The sequence below is a fragment of the Lycorma delicatula genome, chromosome 1 (assembly GCF_047948215.1).
Source record: "Lycorma delicatula isolate Av1 chromosome 1, ASM4794821v1, whole genome shotgun sequence".
Lineage (NCBI taxonomy): Eukaryota > Metazoa > Arthropoda > Insecta > Hemiptera > Fulgoridae > Lycorma > Lycorma delicatula.
This window is the reverse complement of record NC_134455.1, coordinates 193,446,418-193,459,917: the sequence shown is the minus strand read 5'-3', so window position 1 is coordinate 193,459,917 and position 13,500 is coordinate 193,446,418. Positions and strand designations below refer to the sequence as shown.

At 29.6% G+C, this 13,500-nt stretch overlaps 1 protein-coding gene across 1 annotated transcript in view; it reads right to left on the bottom strand.

Moving 5' to 3' along the window:
• Ret (protein kinase receptor Ret oncogene) overlaps window positions 1–13,500 on the bottom strand; it is a 387,727-nt gene that overhangs the window by 372,747 nt on the left and 1,480 nt on the right. The window lies entirely within an intron of this gene.

The window sequence follows — 13,500 nt, the reverse complement described above, 5'->3', positions numbered from 1 at the left end:
AGTAAATAAAATTTTATTTCATTAATAACCTCTGATATATTTTCTTTTTTTTTTTCTTTTTATTGTAATTATTGAATGATTATTTATCATAAAAATATGTTTAAAATCAGAGGTTAATAATTATTAATAAATCATTGTAATTAAATTTTAAAAAAAGGAGGTGAAGTCTGATTCGAACCAATGTGTCTTCTCCTTGTAAGATCTAAATATTTCATTAATTGAAATTTCATTTGGCTATAGCTCTGGAACAAATTAAAATAAGTACCACATGATATATTGTTGAAAAGCTCTCAATGAAGGCTTATTACTCCGGTTAAGAAAAACTTGGTAATCCAAATTCTTCTGGATTTGAGCTTCTTTAGACATTTTTGGTTGTCGATTTCAATCAAAAGGGAAGGTTCACAACCAGATGTTATAACAGTTCTAAATCCAAAATTCAACATTCTACGATTAATTGTTTTTGATTTATGCAAGATACGTACATACATACGGACGTACAGACGTCACGCCGAACTAGTGAAAGTGGATTCAGGGATGGTAAAAATGGATATTTCCGTTGAAATGTGGAAACCGAAATTTTTCGAGATCACAGTACTTCCTTTACGTCGTACAAGAAAGTGAAAACCGATTCTGCCAACTATCGTGTCATCTCTTAACAGAAATACGACTGCAGCAGAGGCTTGGGAAAAAATAAGCTTATCTTAGGTGTATAAACTTTATCCCCATAACTTGCCTTCAGTATGAAAATGATCTAATGGATATTCCAAATTAAATTTCTGAATTATTAGTCAATAATTTAAAGAAGCCAGTAAAAGAGGCTAATTATGACAAATGCATCAAAAGTCAAAAAAACAGAATTTAAGTGTCACCTAAATTTTGGAACTAAAATTAATTTTTCATGTAACATAGACGAACTTGTGAATGCGTTGGAGATGATGGACAATACAGCTCTGGCTCAGACGAAGTATATTATGTCATGACCAGAGAACCAAGTACCTCTGCAAAATTGAGATTCCTGAAATTGTATAATGCGATATACAGGATCAAATGAACCCACAACAGTGGAAAAAAGCATATTGTTCCAATTACAAAAGAAAAAAATGTGACCGATCCCAATAGTTACTTTCCTAATTCCTTGACGGGTGCTATTGGAACCATCTTTGCAAACGTTTCACATAATCAACTCGTTTGGATTTTAGAGAGAGATCTTTTATTCTTGTATCAAGCAGGATTTTAATAGGACTATTCAGCTACTGACCAAATGATCAATTTCGGAAATACTTATTATATACAACTATCTCCTCAGTAGGAAACACTGTTTTGAAGACTTCTTTGATCTGCAGATGGCTTTTGATGTGACTTGGCATCATGGAATAATGCTTCGCGGCAAGTTGCTGGTATTACTTAGCCACTACATACACGACCGTACTTTTTAAGTTCGATTTCATAATGAATACTTTTCAGAAAAACGATTAGAAAATGGCATACTAAAAACTCACCGTCGAGCGGTACCTTGTTTACGAACGCCAACAATAAACTATCATGAGCCATACCAGGAGAAATCAGCAAGAGCGTCTACATCGGTGATCTGGCAACTGTATATGCCAGTAAAATACAGTTATGCTGAAGTATTAATTGCACCGAACGATAAAAGCCTTAAACGGAATTGCAAAGAATAACATATTTACATTTTTACTAGAGGAACCTTGCTACGTAGTACCTTGCTCGATGTAGTTCTATCTTGACCATCGATGACCATCGAATGACCACCAAATTTTTTATTTGGGGCTACACATACAGAATTTGAGTGTAATATGCAAGAAAACTCTAAACATTATTAAATGTTTATCGAATATCAACTGATACTCAGAAAAAATACATTATTGTGATTATATAAAGCATTGAGTCAGTGGAAGCTCGATTGCGTATGTATTTCATATTCATCCGCTAGATAGTCGCAAGCAAGTTAGACGTCCTACATAACAACGAAATCAGATATACCGTTGGCGATTTCCGTACAAGCCCGGTGACTAGATTAATGTCTGAAGTCGGCATAATGCCGTTACATTGCAGAACGGAGACCTTATTATTAAGATATGCAGAAAATATGTGGGCCTTCCCTATCCACATTAAATATAAATATATATAATAACAAACGTTTGCTTGCATTAAATGAACATCGCGCTACCTATTTCAGACCAACCAGATTACGTTTTCGTGAGTTAGTAACAAAACACGAAATAGCTTTACCAAATATATTAGCAACTTTACGAGAGAAATACCACCATGGCTTTTGCCATCTATAATCACAATAATAGCTCTCTTATGAAAAAATAAAGAAAAATCAGCAGTGATCATCTAACGGAAATTTTGATCAATTATCAGTAGCTATGAGGGATATTTGAAACTTACAGTAATGGTTCTAAAACTGAATATAGTACTGGATGCTCTATGTACATAAATGGTGAAGCTCATTCGTGGAAACTACCACATATGGCCAGTGTTTACATGGTAGAGTTCATTGCCTCACAGCAAGCTCTTTGTTATACAGAATATTTCTGCAAAAGAGAGTGCATATGTTTTCCAATTCTTTAAGCGCACTAACTGCTATTCAGAACAAGAACACTGGATTGGATGTTCTTATCACAAAAATCTGTCCATTCTGTATTTACTAAACCGAATGGAACAGCGATGGGGATCTTAACCCCCTCGCATGCTAGTATCTCTCTACCCTTACATATAATGATTTTATTGGTGATGTTATTCTCTTTTAAAAATGTGACGAGTGCTGATTATTTTAAATGTCGATGCCTGTATAACTCAGATAAAAAAATAATGGTCTGTAGAAATGATGAGATTCTTCCAATTGATTTAATTGTTCGCGGAAAGATGCTGGCTTGATATTGAAAAAATATATTACTTTAGATGAAGTTAATGAAGTTAAGCACCTTTGACTCATCCGGTTTTCACTCAGAAAGTTCTGAAAAAACTTTGATATAGAATTTTAACTTTTATTTTATTATATTCAACAATTTTATTTGTTAATTATGTTCAAATAAAAAAAGGTATTGATTGGTTTTATAGGCTAGAAGTTATTTTTTAGTATGGATATGAAAGAAATAGAATATTCTGAAAAATGTAATAACGTTCTTTCATACAGTTCTTTTAATAAAATAATTTGAAAACAAGCAAGAAAATGGGTTTTTAATATCATGTAGCCTTTTTTATTCAAAATATATGTAGTTTAGAAAATAAAGGTAATAAAAAATGAATGTCAAAAGGAGGAACTAATACATTGGAAGGCCAGCTAAAGAGACTTATGGCCACGTTTCGCCTTGTGTGGCATTACATCATTCCGATCATATGAAATAGGTTAAGACCTATAGAAAAAGAAGCAATTTCAGAAAAAATGTTGGAGTAAATTGTTATTAAAACAAATCACACGTGTAGAAGTCCTGAAATTATATTTCCAATAGAAAGATAGGTCGAAATTTTGAAGTATAAAATGGTAATTTTTGAAATTGCTCTGTTTCTACGAATATTCAAAGCGATGAAGAGTTGAATAATAGAACAGGTTATATGTTTTTTAAAATAAGTATTTCAATTTAAAATATATTTTTAAATCTTAATTTTCATAATAACGCCCTAAACCCGAACATTTATAGCTTTTATTTCAAATTTTAGCCTAAAATGATAAAATTGTAGCCTAATATTATAACACAGTTTTAACTGTAACGGAATACTTCTTATAGAGTAACTGTCCGAAGCTTGTAAAAAAATTAACTTTTTATGTAAACGAGACTTCAGATTTTTTAATGATCAGGTTAAGTAATTATTTAGCTTACAGCTTTTTGCTTACTTTCTCATCATGTTATACATGTAGAAAGTAAAAATAAAGAATTACATTTATGAGTATCAAACAGTAAGCCAAGTTTGAAAACAGGTAATGCCAGAATAACTTTCTCAGCCTTTTGTAAAGGATAAAAAAGAGCTTAAAAGATGAATGGCTAATAGTACATATAAAATAATTACTTTTCGTTTTTCAAACACTACTTATATAACTTTTATACTACTTTTTAGTTTCCATAAGAGAAGAAAATTTTATGCTTTTAGTGAAGGCAGGAAATAAATCGTTTTCCTATTTATACACGTACTAAAGCAAAACGCTAAGGGCAATAGAGAGATCCGTTGGCTTTCCTTGAATGGGAAAATTCTATTTATCAAAACTCTCTTGTTATTTCTATCTTCGTCCATTTGGAGAGAGTATTTCCGGAATGATTAATTCCTTATAATGCAGTAGTGTGATAACACTAACAATAATAATTACAAAAAAATGATCGAATTGCAATAAACCATTACTTAATATTGCGACCTGTCATAAGTTTTTCTCTGATTATGATGTCATTGACGATAAGATTCATTTAACTGACACATGTAAATTAGCCATTGGAAAATATTGATACGAAAATAGAAATTGTTTACACTACTTTTCTAAAGAAGTTTTTGTTAGTATTATTATAATTTAAAATCTATTGTTGAGAAAAGATCATTTCAGAGTTGCTAATTGCAGACCTAAATCTATTTATATATTTAAATCGAAAATAAATCGATTATTGATATCGATGATATTTATTATTAATAAAAAATAAAAAGTGAGGGCTTTTGCATAGATTATGGTAAATACAACGATATAGTACTTTTTAATTTTATCCTTCCTGATTATAATCTGCCAGTTAAAAATTTTGAGAACGATAATGTTACAGATAAAAAATAAAAATTTATAAAAATAAATTGGTTTTACGTGTTCATGCAGTCATTTATTACAATAAAGATTTGTTATACATTTACTGAAAAGAAAATTTTAATTTGATGTTCCCCATAATGGTAACGTCGAATCTTTTTTTTTAATTTGTATAAATTGTATTTTTATTGTTGAATGAATTTAACTTTTATTGTTTCTAAAGTTATTTTGTATGCGACCGATAATATATCTTATATCTATAACTTCTATAATTAGTAATGTATAACTTCTAATAGTAACTTCTATAATTACATAGCAAGACTACAAGAATAAAATACTAAACACAAAAATTATAATAATAATTAAATGAGAGAAATTTAATTATTAATAAAGAGGTTTCAATGAATTAGAAAATTAGAAAAGTGCTCTCCAAATTGCTTTTTTGAATAATATATATTTTCAAAACTTAAATGACTATATTTCATGTGATTGTGAGATGATTAATAAATTATCTTCTTCCATTTATTTCAAATGAATACTTGATCAAAACTTGATTTTCTGTCCGCTACTGACAGAAAATTTAAATTTGATCAGCAAACATGTCTTTTTATTCTAAATTTTAAAATAACTTATACGCTCCTTTTTGTTTACTAATAAGATTATCGTAGTAATATAATTTTATGCATAATGGTATTTGACTAGATGGTACTAGATCGTGGATACCGGTGTTCTTTGGTGGGTGGGTTTCAATTAATCACACATCTCAGGAATGGTGACCAGAGACCGTAGAAGACCACACTTCATTTATATTCATACATATCATCCTCATTCATCCTTTGAAGCAATTACTTACGGTGGTTCCGGAGGCTAAAGAAAAAAGAGAGACTTACAGTATTATAAGGGTATAAAGAAGCATTGAGAATTTTCACCGAAATCAGCTGATTGGTCTAATATTTCATAAACCTGTTATCAGAGTTTCTGACTGTTGGAATACTTTGTTATTGAAAGGTTTGTAATTTATTGATGTTTATATTTTGACTATGAACTGGATGGTTTTATTGAACATAATTATTCACCGTCAAGAAAAAGATTAATTCCTTTTACTTTGGTATGTATAGAGAAACAAATTTTAAATTTTTAATACCGTAAGACTATGATACAGTATCTGTTAACATTAATAAAAGTAAATACAAGATAACAAATCCACCGGGTTGGTCTAGTGGTGAACGCGTCTTCCCAGATCAGCTGATTTGGAAGTCGAGAGTTCCAGCGTTCAAATCCTAGTAAAGCCAGTTATTTTTACACGGATTTGAATACTAGACCGTAGATACCGGTGTTCTTTGGTGGTTGGGTTTCAATTAACCACACATCTCAGCAATGGTCGAACTGAGAATGTACAAGACTACACTTCATTTACACTCATACATATCATCCTCATTCATCCTCTGAAGTATTATCTAAACGGTAGTTACCGGAGGCTAAACAGGAAAAAAAAATACAAGATAACAACCCCCCGGTTTGGTCTAGTGGTGAACGCGTCATCCCAAATCAGCTGACTTGGAAGTCGAAAGTTCCAGCGTTCAAGTCCTAGTAAAGTCAGTTATTTTTACACAAATTTTAATACTAGACCGTAGATACCGGTGTTATTTGGTGGTTGGCTTTCAATTAACCACACATCTCAGGAGTGGTTGAACTGAGACTGTACAAGGCTACACTTCATTTACACTCATACATATCATCCTCATTCATCCTCTGAAGTATTATTTGAACAGTAATTACCGGAGGTTAAACAGGAAAAAGAAAGACACAAGATAAGAAAATTATATTAAGAATTTAAAAGAAACGTGTTAATCAGCAAACAGAATTTGTGACATGTAAGGCGTTTATTTACGCTTTCAAATGCGATATAGTAACGGAATTAATTATTATTTTATTTAAAATGAAAATGAAATAAATTGCTAAATTGCAGATGCATAATAAACTGATAAAAAAACATTGCTGATAAACATTGCTAAACTGATAAAAAATTACTAAATTTTATTTTGTTGGAGCTCTTTGAATGAAACATCTAGCTCTTTGGAATTTAATAAAATCAAAAATTATAATTGTTTTTAAGTTGGTTATTCATAAACCTACCTCATAATTAATATTCCTATCACTCGTTGACAGGATAACAGAGTAACTGCTAGCTTGTAATACTGAAATACCTTTATTTAAATCGCTTTTAAGGTACAGTTATATTTAATTGCATTTAATTATTTCATAGTTGGTGTCGCGAGTTTAACCATCAGATTTATTTTGTGTCATTGTGACAGGTTGAGACTGCAAACATTAGTAATGCTGCTAGTGAACTAACAGACTGTTCTGAGAGAGTTTTATATTAAATATATATGTATTCAATATATCAGAAAAATTGTATCATGAAATTTTAAATGAAAATTATTGCTGAATGAGGATAAAATTATTTAAATAAATGATACAAAAGTATACTTTTGCTATCATATCAATAACCTTATTAAATACATATAATTTATCTCTGTCAAATCAATATGAAATACGATGTTAATTGATATATGTTTGTCTATTCTACATCATTACTTTTCTAGATATAATAGAACAAAATTGCTGATTGTAGTAAAAAGTCATTATATGACAAATATAAACTTGCCGGAGATGAATTTATGGATAACTAGTCTTATTGAGAACAATTGCAATAATATAAATTTAAGTAACGAAGACCAAGACCCTGTCTTGGAACTGAGTTCAGACATATTATTAAAAAAAAAATTTAATTTTAAAAAAAATTAATAAAATTTAAATAAAATTTTTATTTTATGAATATAATTAAATTATGAATTGCAATAAAAAATGAATATCCAAATTTACATAACAAAGCCATGGATTTGTTACGTTAATTCTATTAATGAAAATTCAATTATTAAATCTATTAATATTTTCTTGAAAATGCTACTTCCCTTTGCAACCACATTTTTTGTGAAACTGGATTCTCAGCTTTGACACTTTTAAACCCAAAACAAGAAATTGTTTATCAATATTTTCATCTCTTCGATTAGGTTTAAGAAATTTACAACCCGACATTGAAACAATTGTGGAAAATAAGCAACAACAAATTTCGCACTAATTTTCATTATTTACAATTAGTTTGAAATATGATTTGTTTGTAGTTCCTATTTTTAAATAACACAACCTACATTTATTTTTTGTTATTTATTTTCTGATTTTCATTAATATACTGTTTTGTTTTTATAAATAGAAATGATATTAATTATTATTATGTATATGTAAATTTAATTAGTGATAAAATAAAAATATGATAAATTTTTTTGCTCGTCAAAAAAACTAAGCTGAGGGTCTGTTCGTCTTAGTATATTTTTCTATAATTTTACCGGTCGGCCATAAAAAAAGGTTGAGAAAACTGTTTTACAACATTCCGATTTTATTTCGGAACACAATGCAGACCGGTTCATTGAGTAACTGGTTTAGTCTAGCTTTAACTTAAGAAACTTGCTTATAGATGGAGTAAGTTGGGCTTGCTGGAGCTTTTGGAACAAAAGTAAAAGTAGTTACTTCATTTACTTATTTGATTTAATAAAAGATGTGAAATGGGTTCTAAAAGGAACCACTACTTAATTGAAATGTATAAAAATTACTGTAGATATTTTGGTTACAAAATTTTACAGTACTATTTTATACCTAATTTATTAATTTTGTATCCAAAATATCATTTGAATTTTAATTGATTAAATAAAAGCATGTTTTTTTAAAAAAAAGTACGTCATGAAGTTCACTGAGAAGAGGAAAATACAAAAAGAAAATACAGAAATTTTGGCCATCCCGAGAAGGGTGAACATGAATATTACAAAAAGCATCAATTCTGGAAAATGTGATATGATATTGAAAAAAATATATATATGTTTCTCAAACCAGTTTTCCAGCTACTGCTGGGTCTGGGTGTGTATGTGTATGTTTAGGCAAATGCAGTTACTGCTACCGGCTTGCTAGGCCTGACGTAGCAGCAGATGTACTACAATGCAAGCGTAAATGTACCGGTAAACATGTAATCTAAAAGAGACTCGGATCGATCATTCCTAAGATGTGTGGTTAATTGAAATCCAACCACCAAAAAACACCGGTATCCACAGTCTAGCATCAAATTATTTAATAACTTAGCAAATATGATTTTTTTTAAATATACCAAATACGAGTATATAAAATAAACATACTAAGAAGCAGTTAATATATTAATAATTTTTACACGTATAAACTTACTGTAGGTGTTCCATGAAAAAACGGACAGACGAATTCATACATCAGGAATAAATTTAATTTATCAAAATAACAAAAACCTTTAACAGCTCTAAAAATATTGTGTATGATAGTTTTTTACGAATATTTAATAATTTTTTTCCAAATTTCTACTGTGTTTGTAAATTATTATTATACTAAATATTTATGATTGCCTTTTACGGAAAATATTAATGGATTTTAACTATGATTTGGATGAATTTAAAAAATTGTTTCTCAAAGCTCAGTCTCCATTAAGAATTCCATTATAAATAAACAAAAACCCTACATAATTTATTTTTATTAAACTTAATGACAAAAATTTTAAATACCCAAATTTATGTTTGGAGTAAACATAAAGAGCAAATTGGCAATTTTTCAAAGTCTGTTGCTTTTATTACATTAATATTTGAACCATCTTAAAAATAAATGTCGAATAACGATAGAGATTCAGTTTTTAGGCTCCATTTTTCAGTTGATTCAAGCCAAATTACAATTAAACCACAAAATTTATTCAGTATATGATATCGGTAAAAATTTTGTCTAGTATAATCTTTTATAGCAGAAATAAAGAAAAAGTTTTTTAGCACCCATAACTTGAAAACAAAGTTTCGAACTTACATTTATAAGATTTTTTTTTTACAGGTAGAATTCATTTTAAAGTTACTATCATACATTTTTCTGACAAAATACTGTGCGTACATGTACGTATATAAAACCATAATTATATTTTTTTTTAAACCACAATTTTTAATTAAAAACCTTATATAATATCAGTTTGTATAAACAGACTTACACTCATTAATTTAATGTATAGTGTAGTGTAAGGTATTAAATTTGTTTTGGTAGGCGGAGCTGGCAATATATGCCGCGAATGCGCGGGTGGTTGGCGGTGGAACGAACCAGTCATGTTAGCCAATGCAGCAGAAGAGAGTCGAGCAGCAACAATGGCTGAGGTCCACTTATCGTTTGTTGAACGCAAGGCTGTACTGAAGTGGTACTGGAAGTACGAGAACATTTACGGGGTACAACGGCAGTGGAAGAAAGTGTCTGGAGCAAGGAAAGATTCGGCCGTCCACGAACAGCTATAAGTCCGGCATCCAGTGCTGCGGTGTTGCATCATTTCACCCGATCCCCGCAAAAATCATATAAATCATATCAGTGAGCGCAAGAAAGCGGGGTGAGCCGGTCAAGTGTAAAATTATTCTGAAGAGTGCAAAGTGGCAAGTGTACATTCCAAGACTGCTACACGTGATGAATGAGTATGACCCAGATCGAAGGATGAAATACTGTGAATGGTTTTAGCACATGGTTGGCGAGTTTTACAGGAATGTTTGTGTGGACTGACAAGGCGCAATTCAAACGGTACTGTGAACCACCACAGTTGTGTATACTTTTTTTGTAATGTAATCAGTTAGAGGGTTTAAAGTCGACCTACGGAAACCCCTTCAGGGCTTGGAACGGAAGGGGTGGTGTGCAAAAGGGGCGACCGGTAACGTCAAAAGGGGGTGTCTTCTCCCTACGGGGTTGGGATGTACCTCGATAAAGTTCTAACCGGACAGTGGATGGGTCGAAGAGGTGTTGTTGAGTACCCATCTTCTCCTGATTTGACACCCCTGGACTTCTACTTCTGGGGGACCGTCAAGAATGACGTGTATCGACAAACACCATCAATAATCGACGAGCTACGTGAAAAAATTGTGGAGTCATGTTCCGCCATTACCTCAAATACACTAATAGCCGTAGTTCGGTATCCAGTTCGGCATTGTGTAAGGACGTTGTATAGAAGCTGCTGGTGGTCATTACGAACACATACCATAACCCCCTTTCAGTGCCAAAAATTGTCAGATGTGGACTAGCAAAAGTGAGTACATTTTTTTGGACCCCTCTGGTATATAAAAAAATATAAGTACTTATGATACTAATCTTTTTAATTAAAAATTACGGTTTGTTAGCCAGAAATCTTTTCGAAATATTGATATAAATAAATATTTTCAAAATACATGAATACGTATATATTATATGTATTACCTAAAGTGTAGAGACATTTTAACAAAAAATCTGAGTGCCAGTGATTACTCATGCTATATCCCAGATACTCACGTTGACCGATTTAAATTTTAATACATTAATTTAAGATTTTCTTCAATGTACTGTAAAATACTTGTTGTATTAAAGCTTCATCTCATACGTCTATGTATTAAGTAATAGATTTTGGTGCAATTGAAATGACTAATAATTTTTTTTAAGTCATATTCTCAAAGGAGCGTTTACAGAATATTATTTTTTGGTGAAAATCAACTTTTTCGAGAGAAATATCATCTAGTAAAAAGAAATTTCACAATTCTTCTTTGATAAATTTTTGTTGTTAGTTAATTTTTTTCTGAATCTCTTTGAAGATACAGATATTAGGTGTGAGTTTTAAACTGTTTGTAACATTTTTGTACATTAAGACAATTTTAAAAACATTCTTAACATCGTTGCTTGATCAATATGTGTTACAAATACTATAAGCATTTGTCAATGAATTAAGAAACTGATGAAAAAATGAATCTAACACAATGGTTGTTATTAAGATAAAATTTTATTTATCTACTAATTCCAAAAGGGAATGAGTAAAAAAAAAAGTAAAGAACTTTATGTTGAAAGAAATTTCTATATTTAATAGTGTTTAAATAAAAGTTTTTTGTGCCAGTAATATTACGGTATATAAAATTATTTTTACGTTAGAGGGAGGAGTTACTGCCTCTGCTGTCTTTTCCCAAAAGACATTTTTATGAAGACGAACAATGTTATTTTGTGAATTGACGTTAGTCGGAAATGGCTGCAATTTTATACTTGTTTTTTTATAGATTAATAGGTTCGTGACAATTTTTAATGAACAGATTGCTAACGATCTAATGTTGTTTATTGTCCTTTTTTCAACAATGATATTTACATTTTAACTAATTAGTGATTTAGACTAAATATTTTTTCCTTATGCGTATGTGTTTACATACGCTAGCTGGTCAAGTTTCCTTTCAGTGGACCTTTGATGCGTTCGTTATTCTTGTAGTTGTGAGAATATTAAATATTTCACTGATATTTATTAAGGAAAAATGAATTAGTCATTCTACTTCAATATATTTCTATTGGAAGAAGCTTTTATTTTTTTAATAAATATTTTTAATATCATAACCCCCAAGGGGGCTAGGACCTCAATATGTTTAAAATATTCTCTGTGAAAACATAAATGTATCCTGAAAATCTGAAAGCAATCTATCAGTTGGTTTTCATGCAGTCAATTATGAATTAAAGTTAAAGTTACTAAGTAAAATATATCAGTAAACAGAATAATAACGAAATAAAGCAATAATACTACAGTTACGTTTTGGTTTTTCGTTGTGATATTGTTATTATTATTTTTAGGTTTGAAATTGTTCCAAGTAATACAAATTTTTCAAGTAATAGAAATCTGCAGGATTGCGTGTAGGCTTGGCCTGTGAGTCTTATGTTTACGTAAATGCTATAGATTTGTTTAAATAAGAACAGTAAAATTAAAATAAACTATAAAAATATATAAAATGGAAGTTAAGAGAATAATATGATTTAGATGAGATTTTTTTTTGCAAGAATAATTCATGATTACGCTTCAAACACTTATTTATATTTATGTAGCTTTGTTTTCTAATAAAACTAATAATAATATAATAGTAAGGTATTTTTTTTACAATGGATTATTACTGGTTTTATGTCTAGTGTTAGCATGGGCGTTTCTTTCTTCAATATTAGCTTTAAAAATAATCGTTACAAAAGTTTTATGAGACTTGAACGATTTTTTTTCCTCAAGAGATGATGATTTATTGGTATAAAATTCTATTTTTCTAACTTTACTACTATCTTTTTCATAAACTTATAATAGTAAGTAGGCTAATATTTTACATAAAATTTATAAAATTCTTACTAAATATATCTTATTTTCTTAAAGAATTTAAAACGTTTTCATGAAATATATGTAGTATTTTATCATTAATAAGGTTAAATTAATTAATTAACTGTGTAATTAATTAATAAATATATCAACATAAAAATAAATAAATTTTTAAACTACAAACAACCATAAAGTTATTTCATGACAAGTTAGACTATTTTTCTCATCCTTCCTATAAAAAAACTCGTTTTTTCTACAACAGTAAAAAAATTCAAAAATATTATTACTCAAATTTAAGATTTTTTTTTAATGAAATCTATTATTATTTCAAGTATATCTTAAGAAACTTTTGCATGTTTAGAATGAAAGTAATAATTCTTTTCTAACTTTTTTTAGTAAATCTTTTACAACTTAACATACGAATTTAAAATTAATTACGTTCAGTGTAATACTGCTATTGATATATAATTTTGCTAAACCTAGTATTCTTATATGAAACAGGATCATCAAATCCAATAAAAAATAACATTGATAAGATCCCATT